This window comes from Pristiophorus japonicus, chromosome 13 (assembly GCF_044704955.1).
Source record: "Pristiophorus japonicus isolate sPriJap1 chromosome 13, sPriJap1.hap1, whole genome shotgun sequence".
Taxonomy (NCBI): Eukaryota; Metazoa; Chordata; class Chondrichthyes; family Pristiophoridae; genus Pristiophorus; species Pristiophorus japonicus.
The window spans coordinates 128792194-128804197 of record NC_091989.1 but is presented as its reverse complement, the minus strand read 5'-3'; the positions used below and the strand labels follow the sequence as shown (position 1 = coordinate 128804197).

The following is a 12004-nucleotide window of genomic DNA, read 5'->3' as shown; positions in this document are numbered from 1 at the left end:
TTCTTATGTTCTTATACCACCACTGACCATACTGGCCAATGCTGGTAGCAATTCACAGTGTAGATATCATTAAATAACTATTCAGAATGTACTCTATCCATGATAGTTTACTTCTTTCTGTGCTCTGTGTTAAAAATTATAACACCTTTGCATGATGCTGAACATTCAGTAAACCAAAACTGCAGTAGAACCATATATATTACAATATATACATACTTTAGGGAATAAAATGTGTCTTGATTGGAGAAGCAAACTAAACAGTAAACCTACAATGTAAATCACAATGATAGACCAGCAGTTATCTGTTGATATAGCTTTGCATAACCAGCTAATAATAATAAAGACTTGCTTGATTAGAAGACAATTTAATTTGATAAGGACTTTTAAAAATGGATAAACAACTGGATCGCACAGGGAGCAACAAGAGTGAGGTAATGTGTACATGCCATTCAGGGACTCGGCCAGTGTGCTCTATATCATGTGAGTTTGGCTTCTCAGTTTCAGTTTAAACTAAAAACCTTCAAGGAAATGTCCAGATATTCATCAAACTGTTTACTTAAAATAAATCACTGCAATAGTTTATTCCATTTAATTTGATTATTGGTCACTTTTGAAAGGGAATCTAAGAAATAGGAGCAAAAGTAGGACTTACGGCCCCTTGAGCCTGCTCCACCGTTCAATAAGATCATGGCTGATCTTCTACTTCAACTCCACTTTCCCTCCTTATCCCCATACCACTCGATTCCCTTAGGGTCCAAAAATCTGTCGATCTTAGTCGTGAATATACTCAACGACTGAGCCTCCACAGTCCTCTGGGGTAGAGAATTCCAAACATTCACAACCATCTCAATCCTAAATGGTCAACTCCTCATCAACAACAACTTGCATTTATATAGCACCTTTAACATCGTAAAACATCCCAAGGCGCTTCACAGTAGCGTTAGTAAACAGAATTTGACACTTGACCACACAAGCACATATTAAGGCAGATGACGAAAAGCTTGGTAAAGAGGTAATTTTCGTGAAGGAATTCCAGAGATTAGAGCCTTGGCATAAAAAGGCATGGCGGCCAATGTGGAGCGATTGAAATCGGGGATGCGCAAGAAGCCAGAATTGGAAGAGTGCAGATATCTCGGAGGGCTGTAAGGCTGGAGGTGGTTACAGAGATAGGGAGGGGCGAGGCTATGGAGGGATTTGAAAACAAGGAGGAGAATTTTAAAATCCAGGTTTGCTTAACTGGCAGCCAATATAAGTCAATGAGCACAGGAGTGATGGATCCTGAATCTATAACACCTAGTTCTAGACTCTCCAGCCAGTGGAAACAGCCTTTCAGCATCTACCCTATCAAGTCCGCTCAGAATCTTATATGTTTCAATGAGATCACCTCCCATTCTTCTAGGCTTACACTTAAGTGCAGTACTGAGGGAGCGCTGGACTGTTGGAGGTGCCGTCTTTCGCAGGAAATGTTAAAGCGAGCCTCATCTGCCCTCTCAGCTGGACGTAAAAGATCCCTATTCAAAGGAGATCTGGGAGTTCTCCCCAGTGTTCTGGCCAATATTTATCCCTCAACCAACATCACTAAAATAGATGAGCTGGTCATTTATTTCAATGCATTTGTGGAACCTTACAGCGTACAAATTAGCTGCCACATTTCCTACATTACAACAGTGACTACACTTCAAGAATACTTCATTGGCTGTAAAGTGCTTTAGGATGTTCTGAGGTCGTGAAAGGCGTTATATCAATTCAAGTTCTTTCTCGGCTGTCCGTGTCCTAACTCGCACCGAGTCCCGTTCACCCATCACTCCTATGCTCGCTGACCTACATTGGTTCCTGATTAAGCAATGCCTCGATTTCAAAATTCTCATTCTTGTTTACAAATCCTTCTATGGCCTTGTCACTCCCTATCTCTGTAATCTCCTTTAGCCTCACAACACCGCTCCTGCCCCCGCGCCCCCACCCGTTCCACCCCCCGCCCGCCAAGATGTCTGCGCTCCTCAAATTCTGTCCTCTTGAGCATCATTGATTATAACTATTCAACCATTGGTGGCCGTGCCTTCAGCTGCCTTGGCCCTAACCTCTGGAACTCCCTCCCTAAACCTCTCCGTCTCTCTTTCCTTCTTAAAACGCTCCTTAAAACCTACCTCTTAGACCAATTTTTTGGTCATCTGCCGGAATTTCTTATGTGGCTCGGTGTCAAATGTATTTACGTTGTCTCATAACAGTCCTGTGAAGCGCCTTGAGATGCTTTACTACGTTAAAGGCGCTGTATAAATACAAGTTGTTGTTTCATATTTTTGTCACATTTTTGGATTAAAATTTTCCAATAAAAATTCCAATATCCATATTAACAGTGGAAACTAACTATGGAAACATGTCAGTATAATTACACAATTGGACCACTGGGTGACTGTGGAGCCAATTTCTGAACCTTCTCTGACATCTCTGCTGCAATCTTTTATTTTTGCCGAATTCACACAAGGTAAAAATTAAAATCTACAGCAAACCTCTTAACTTAAGCTTTTTTATTTTTAACTTTTAAGCCATTATTTTAAAATCTAAATTTTAATTTGTTGATATATTTATTAGAATGATTTATTTAAAAATCATCTGATTTTGGTGACCCTCGGAAATCCCAGTACTCCCCTCCATGGCCTCCTCTCCCGTTACCTGCTCACAGGTCTCCCACAAAATTAAATTACATTTCTTTAAGCATGTATGCATCATTTTAAATTGCTCAGAATAATTAAAACATTTTCTCATTTCAATGTCCTCCTTTTTCTTTGCCTCTCGCTGGCCTCCTTAGATTCCTCGTTTGCGCTATTGGCATCACGTCCTAGCTCCAGCTGCCATTTTTACAGGGTGAAATCTTTGCCTGTTGGTGTTCCACGTTGGCTCTGGAAACTTGGAGGCCTGATTTTTATTAGTTTAATGCTTGACACTTGAAAGGCTGAAGGAAGCTGACTATCATATATACTACAGAACAAAGCTATCATTATGCTGGAAGAACCAGCCATTTATCCCCAGATTGCAAGCACGAAACTGCATCCATAAATAGCAATGCAAATCTCTGCATTTTGTTTCGAGTGCAAACTGTGTCTGCAAGGTACCAACAATGCAACATCAAAGAGACAAGTTTGAATTGGACCTCAACTAATATGCTTATTTCGACTTCCCTTCAGGGAATGATTGCTGGACTCAGCTAATTTGTTCAGGGATAAAGAATACTGTATGAAGAAAAAGAAGCTGGAATATATCCCTTCCAGTAATATATAAGCACAATTCATAACGAATTAAAGTTGGATTCTATTAAGAGTTCGGTATGCTCCCTGTCCACTGCCCCAGACAAATCCAGAAAAGGAGACTGATTGTTTACAAGGAAAGAGGATATGTTTTCTGCAACATTTAGTCAAAAAATGTGAGAAATTATTGAAAAAACAAGTTAGTGTTCCAATTTTAGGTCTAGCATAAATACGTTAAGTTCAGTGGCATCAATTCCTTCCTTAAGCAGTCTGAGCATCTCACTTTTATGGGAGTTGATTCATATTGCCCTCTATCTACTTGTACAATAGCACAGCCTATGATATCAAATAGCATCCCCTTGCAACCTGGACCAGCTATATTGTGTCTTGCACATTTGTATCTCTTCAATTTCTAGGACAGCGGACTGAGTTAACACTAGATGAGGCAAAGTTTAGTTTGAATTGTTAAGCTGCTTTATTCCGCATATGGCGAAACGTACAAAGAACAGATGTGATCAGATTCGCTTAGTTTAATCAGTACAACTTATATTTTCATAATGATACAAAATAAAGAATAAGCGATGTCAACCCCACTTCGATGGGTTGTTTTCCATAATTTAAACAGAATAGTCGCTCTGCATTCTGGGCTCAACCATTCCCTGCAGTCCCGTGTCTTTCATAGCCTTTTAATGCTGGTCTGCGCAACATTTCGTTTCCAGAAGTTCAATTGACTTTTTGGTGTCTGTTTTTTTTTAAAAAGCCTGACTCCTGTCAGCTATTCTTCAAAACTGACTATTCCCTAAGAGTGAAGCTCACCAGCCTAACTTGGTAATGACTCCTGTTGAGCTCAAATTAATAGAACTGCCACAGCTTGGGCCTGAATTTGCAGTCGGAGGCGTACCGTACTCCTGAGTACACCTCCGACACGTGAAATATTTCTGTACTTACCTCCTGGCTCCTCAGCAACGGAGACTTTCCTTCTCGGGCCTGCAGACATACGTCTGCATAAAGGCCCACAGATCCCAAGCTTGCAGTTCGCAAGTGTCCCTGGGATCACATGGGTCCTGGTCAACCAATTAAAAAGGGGGATTCCTACGATGTTTATAGGATTCCATTTACGAACGGAATCTCAAAGGCATAATAGAAATCACATAAAAAATATGAACACGACTTAAATAGAAATAAATGTTCCCATGTTCAAAATTAATTGAAAGACCATTTAATTAAGCATTTCAAATAAAAAGTGTATTTAAAAAAAAATAAATGTAAACATTTTAAAACAGGCCAAAATTTACCTAAATTAATTTTAAATGAAAGTTTTAATCATTTAAAAAAAATTATTTTAGAAAGAAAAATAAAGACTTTCACAACCACCGGATGTCGCAAAGCAATTTACAGGTTAAGCATCCGAAATCCGGAATGTTCCGGAATCCGGATACCAGGCCGATCTGTGGTGGGGTGTCTGGAATCCGGAAAATATTCCGGAATCTGGAAAATATTCAGGAATCCGGACCTTTTTTTTTTAAACCGAATTCACCACTTAAAAAGAATTAAAAAATAAAAACTTTAACTTACCTTTTTTGCAGGTCTTCAACACAGGTCTTTCCCGGCTGCCGACCCCTGACCCGGAACCGCTGCCCCCGCCCTGACTTCCCTCCGCTCCGCCGTCGCTCCCGCTCCGTGCCAACCTCCCCCTGTTCCGTCGCCGAACTGCCCCACTGACGCCGACCTCCCCCCGCCCCGCCCTGCCGACCTTTCCCCTGCTCTGACGCTGACTCCCGCCCCCACCCGCTACAATGCTAACTTCCCTCCCACTCCGCCACCCTCCCCCCTGCTCCGCCGCCAGGCCCCCTGCTACCTACCTCGGTCCCCGCTCTGCCCCGCCCCACCACCACCTACCTACCTCGGCCCAGGCATTTCCAGATTCGGGACGTCAGAAAGACGTTCTGAAATCTGGAACAGCCTCGGTCCCGAGGTTTCCGGATTTCGGAGGCTCCACCTGTACTTTTGAAGTATAGTCACTGTTGTAATGTAGGAAATGCGGCAGGCAACTTGCACATAGCAAACTCCCTGAAACAGCATTGTGATAATGAGATGATCTGTTTTTGTTATGTTGATTGAGGGATAAATATTGGCCAGGACACCGGGGAGAACTCCCATGCTCCTCTTCGAAATAGTGCCATGGGATCTTTTACATCCACCTGAGAGGGCAGACGAGGCCTCGGTTTAATGTTGTCATCTGAAAGACGGCACCTTGGCATGTTGGCCTTCATAGCGAGGGGATTTGAGTACAGGGGCAGGGAAGTGTTGCTACAGTTGTACAGGGCCTTGGTGAGGCCACACCTGGATTATTGTGTACAGTTTTGGTCTCCTAACTTGAGGAAGGACATTCTTGCTATTGAGGGAGTGCAGCGAAGATTCACCAGACTGATTCCCGGGATGGTGGGACTGACCTATCAAGAAAGACTGGATCAACTGGGCTTGTATTCACTGGAGTTCAGAAGAGTGAGAGGGGACCTCATAGAAACGTTTAAAATTCTGATGGGTTTGGACAGGTTGGATGCAGGAAGAATGTTCCCAATGTTGGGGAAGTCCAGAACCAGGGGTCACAGTCTAAGGATAAGGGGTAAGCCATTTAGGACCGAGATGAGGAGAAACTTCTTCACCCAGAGAGTGGTGAACCTGTGGAATTCTCTACCACAGAAAGTAGTTGAGGCCAATTCACTAAATATATTCAAAAGGGAGTTAGATGAAGTCCTTACTACTCGGGGGATCAAGGGGTATGGCGTGAAAGCAGGAATGGGGTACTGAAGTTTCATGTTCAGCCATGAACTCATTGAATGGCGGTGCAGGCTAGAAGGGCTGAATGGCCTGCTCCTGCACCTATTTTCTATGTTTCTATGTTTTACCTCCCTCAGTACTGTTGGAGTGTCAGCCTAGATTTTCTATGTGCTCACGTTGCTGGAGTGGGACTTGAACCCACAACCTTCTGACTCAAGAGGCGAGTGTGCTACCCACTGAGCCACAGCCAACATTTATTTTAACCCTTATGCTGGTAAAAGGCGGCTTTACACCTGCTTTTATCAGGAGTAAAGGTTTTGTGGCCATTTGCTGGGCAATAGTTGGGTAAATAGCCGAACTCTGCGCCAGCGAAGTGTTTTTGCAAAGGATGTGAAGGATCTGTCCAAGCGAAACTTGACAGATTACAAGTTCCGGGTTTTTGCACATGCACAAACCTGGAGCTTGCAGGGCCTCTCAGAAGGCTTCCGACAAATGTGCGTTTGCTATCGAAACCACCGCAATTTCAGGCCCAATATCTTCGTTGTCTCCAGGGCGCTGGTTCAGACGCTTCACCTGAAAACTAATGCAAACATGCAAGCTCTGCTGTCCTGTGAATGTAACTCCTTTAAAACAAGCTTCAACTTAATAGCAAGTTTTTAAATAATTAATATCTAGGTCCATTCCATGGAAAAATGGTCAAAAAATCCAGAAATGTTGCAGTCCTGGCAGTAGATTTTTAAACCATTTTTTTGCACATGTAAATCAACATTTCAAACATGATTATGCCCATATTGTCATCACACTTTAAAGAGATTGCATAGGCTTTTCCTAAATGTCAGAGGGTAAGTGCACTATGTGGTACAGTGCCAAGCCACAAAGACCTGGAAGGTATCAGCTTCTATCCTTGACCTATGCAGTCAGGTAGGTCAGCACTGGGATACAAATATCCTCAGGGTCCCTAACTGAAGGGAAGCCCCCTCACATTAAAATGGGACAAAGTCCCGACTCCTGATTGCCATCCAATGATTCTTCTAAGAATACACATATGAAGTCATTGTATAAAGACAAGTCTTGACTCAGCTACAATGCTCCCAAAAAGCCCACTAAGAGACTGCTTATTTATTTTTTCCTCCTTTAGTTTTCCTCTTGTTTACATGATTCTGCTGGGCTTATAAGCGAATTCATTAAATCTTCCATATTCATCTCCTCACTTCATATTTCCTTCACACTATGGAGCAGACTTTAACTTGGATCAGTTTTCTGACGGGAAACCCGCTCCAGCAAGTTAATTTCCAACCTGGACCTTATTTAATGCCACCAGTGCATTTCCCACCTGGAACGGGTGAAGAGAGCGCAGAACAGCAGCCGGCAGGTGAAAACTGGGTGTCTGCCAACTTGCCCTCAGTGGCGGGGAGGGAGTTTCAGGAGGGCCTAGCAGAAAGGGAAGGAGTCCGGGGCAGGAGAGGCCGCAATTCTCCTTGTGGGGCACAGAGGCTGACTCCTGCTAAACCATTTCTCATTTACCGTAAGAGTTTCTTCTGCCCACAGACCAGTTGCAAACTTGGTTCTGCCTAGCAGGAAAGCCACGGTGGCTTCCCCCATTCTGGCCCCAGATAAAGCTGCATCGGAGTCTGATTGACGTAATAGGACTCGGATTTGCATCAATTTAGGAGGGTTTCCGCTGGTTTAGGCAGGCGCCTCATCTCCCTGCAAATTCATGCAGGTAAATATCAGAAATGATCGAGAACTGAACAGGTAATTAGGGTCAGATGGGAATTCAAAGTCAGACCAAGATCATTTGGGAGGCTGCAGATTGGGCAGTATGCTTCATAATCTTGTAGGAGGCTGCAGGTTTGGATCAAGAACTTGCGAGTTGCTGCTTCAAACCTCCTTCATGAATGCCAGAGATTTCAAGTGAGAAATTCCGATACCCCAAGTTCACTAAAGAATTCAGAGTCTCTGTACCAAATAGGGCAAGTTGACATATTTGGCAAAGTAGCAAAAGAAAATTAGTAGATAAAAATATGTTAGACTGCAAGTCTTGTTACTAATAACACCATTGAAAATAGTGACTCTGCCATAGTCCAGGGTTAAATTTCAAATTTACCTTCATTAGTAGGAGGGGGGCAATGGGGGAAATTTTTCAGGGGGTCAGCGGTGCGTTTGGTGGCAGGTCGGGTGGGAAAAAAACGTTTTAACAGCGGGTTGGGACCCCACTGTTAACCTGTCGCCATGCGCCTTTCCTAAATGTCAGATCTGTCAGCGCTGAAGAGACCCGACACGCAGTCAGAGGTATTCTGAGCTCACTTTTACATTTTGCATGGTCACCCATGGGGTCTATGCAGCTCGGGATCACATCAGGTAAGGAGGTCGGGAGTTGTATGACCATGGAATCATCTCATTATTTGACAGCTGCAAATGTGCTATAAAAGCTCCTATCTTACAGCTGTTCGCTTTCCAAGATCAGAAGCTGTTGCTTACTGCATTTGGAAGACAGATTGCGCTTTATGCAGGTTACAAGTGTTTGGAGTAAACTCTCCGTCAGGTGTCACCTTAGTGGAACAACCTCTCTCACCAATGACAGATCGTTTCTGTCATCTCAAGTTCACCTGCCATCTATTAAATCAGCATTGGTGCACTTGAAACTATCTCACCTTGGTCCTCAGAATCCTACCACAATGAGCCCCAACACCAGCAGCACCAACAACATCACTGACCTTCTCTGCAATCAACTGATGCTATACAGGATAGAGGGCATCAGCACCCGACTACATTGCTGTCCGGGACACCAGGGTTGGCTTCACCATGACCAGATTTACTTCACTTGATGCTGTACACATTGGCTGCCACATGATGCACCACCCCACATCAACACCATAAAGCATCCTACAATTCCCAAGCCATTCCTTTCACATTCATCAGCATTGCGGGGGTACTGTTATATCTCACCATTCACTGTAACTCACTCAGCCACTTCCAAGGGTGCACACAGATCTGTCTAAGAAGCCAAAGTGTTGAAAATAGTTTCAATGTTTAGTGATACCACATTAACAGAAACTTTATATGAACATTGCATAAAACACCCAAGTGTGTTGTTAGTTTGTATGATTGGACCAGGATGAGGGTGAGTGTGAGGGCAAAGTAAGGATGAGCAGGAATAGGATAGGGAAAGCAGAATGATGGGGAAGTGATGAGTGGATGAAGTTGAGATTGGAAGGGAAGAGAAGAGAACCTCCCTGTGTGCTGTGACTCCCTCCATAAGCATATGGAGGGAGTCATGGGAGAGCCTTTGTGTAGCTGTGCACCTTTGTGCAGTGCTTGCAGTACCTCAATGCTGTAGAATAGACAGCACAACTGTCAAAATTAATTTGCGCATGGTCCCTTTAAGAAAACCGACTGATGACACGTTATCAAATGACGTCATCAGAACCTGTTTCCTTCAATTGGCTGGCAAACACGCTGGGTGGTTTAACAAGCCCAATCAGGGAAAAATCATTTTGGATAGCGGGCTGAAGCCAGCAGTGAGGCAGAGACCCGCTACCAACATCGCCCGCCACGGACCCACTGAGGTAGGGGAAATCGCGGCCAAAGTTTTTACAATAGAGAGCTCTCTTACATTTTTTACTCTTTGAATGCACAACAAAATTTAAATTAATTTTAGAAGAAATAAAGATTGTGTTTTAACCAGCTTTAAAATTGGCAAAAGTTGGACAATTCAAAGACATGCTGGATTATCATTCTAGTTATTATGATTAGATAATAGCAACATTATTTGACACAATGTTGAATTAGGAATAAAATTATTAGCTTTCTCAAAGAAATGCATATTTTATGATTTTTGGAATCTGATGCTGTTCCCAATAAATGTCTTTTTTCAGTAAATCATTACAAAATCATTAATACATTGTTCATTACTTCAATTTGAAAATGTAGTGATCAGGCATAAGTTTAGACTGCTTTTAAGTACTGCCAACAGAATGTTTTTATATCTATTTCTGGGCCCTGCACACAGCTTTTAAATCAATGTATTATACATCAAATTGATAATCTTAACTTCTGATTATTCAAATACATTAAATATTCATAGATAACACTCCAAATTTTTACATTTTCTTGACTTTTTTCTCCATTAATTATTATGCCTGGAAGCTTTTCAGAGGAGAAGCAGCCATCAGCTTGACTGAACTTGACAAGCTGGCACGGCCCAATTACACTGCTGCTCCAAAGAGCTTTGATGTAGTGGAAACGAAAAGAGATAGGGGCAAATTGTACACCACATTATGTTAATGACTTGATTTAATACAAGCACTAAACTTTATGTAGACTGTTAAGGAAGATGCTAACACTAATTACGCCACTTTGGTGAGGAAAGGAGGGGACAAGCATTTCATTCTGACAAAGTGCAGCTCATAAATGTTGTAAATGAAATGAAGTAATCCGTGTTTAATTATACATCACAGGCAGTAAAAAGAGACAGCATCTATAGTGAAGCATGGTCTGGAAAACCTGTTGGATTTCTTTTTTGATCAAAACATCTAAGAAATAGCTCTGAAGTGTGATATGCCGATGGTATAATACTATAATTGGCACGCCACTTTAATTACAACACTTAACATGAAAACATACTTGCATTTAAAATACAATTCAGTATGCATTAAAAATTACCGTGTAATTGCAGATCTGCTGAGTTACTGTGTAATTAGAAGATCTGCTAGGTTCTACACCTTAAGCACTCCTGGAAATTTATATTTCTCATTATCTTGCAGTCAACAGGAGAACATGGTTTTTAATCCTATAATTACACTTACTATCTGAAAGTATTTCGTCTTGCAGTCTCCCACCCTCCTGAGTTTACAAACCAGTCCACTAAAGGTACATTTACTTTTTTATTATAATGCTATATTTTTTGTGTCCACTTCAGCTCTATATTGTAAATTTACTAAGTGAATTTCAATTCAAAATAAATAAGGATTACTATTCCTAAAATACAAATCACAGATATGTAATTTTCTGTTTTGTTATGGCTAGATTGAGACTTTAAAATTGGGAGCAAATGTCTGGTTCCTAGTCAAATCAATATGCAATGCAGGTATAGTAACACACCATAGACTTTTACCTTGTTATGGAATCAGTAATTCCTCACTTCAAAATGTCATAAATTTAGTCATTTTAGTGCACTGAACTTGTAATTAAATATCCTATGGATTCCTCTAGTTAAAAAGGCATCTGTGCCACTATTCGAAATTGGTGGTGGCATTTTTACACCCCTCTGGAGACAGAGAAGTAGACTGACAGCCAATCAGCCATGGGCAATTGCTTAATGTAGCTGGTCACATAATGAGATGTTAGACGTTCTTTACTTAAGGACTGGATGGGGATTGAAAGCCAATCAGGAATGGTTATTGACTAATGTAGCTGGTTATATTACTTAATACTAGAAATGCAAGATCATGTAAGAGGATAGAACATCATTGAAAAGGCATGGTTTAAATGACCTTCTGCACTTAGCCTTGATAAATGAATCAATCAGCTGTTTTCAATAAAGACAACAAGCTTAGGTACTGAGATATGTTCTGTAACTGATAGCTCAATAAGCCATTAATGTACACAGAGAGCACGAGAGGTCATTTTCTGCAAGACCTTTTCCATGATACTTCTCCAATTCAGCTATGAAATGCAGCACTTCCCACAGTAAAATGTTCCTTTTAGCTTTCAGCTAGTACAGACCATCATTAACTGTCAAATGCAAGACTGTAGAAAGAACCTTACACATAATCAACTCAACTCTCAGTACAGGAAAATTTAGTAGGAAGTTGCTCACTTTACAAAATAAAAAGCTTTTAAGCTTCAAATCATTTTTTCTGAAAAATTTAACCATTAACTTTGTTACTCTTCCAAAATAAGTCTGCACGTCTTCACAGCAGCAAACCCAGGTTACACAAGCAACAACAGAATTTGACCACAAAGAACCAGATTTTGTT

At 41.6% G+C, this 12004-nt stretch overlaps 1 protein-coding gene across 3 annotated transcripts in view; it reads right to left on the bottom strand.

Annotated features, from left to right (window-relative positions):
* rpgrip1l (RPGRIP1 like) overlaps positions 1–12004 on the bottom strand; it is a 291830-nt gene that overhangs the window by 63318 nt on the left and 216508 nt on the right. The window lies entirely within an intron of this gene.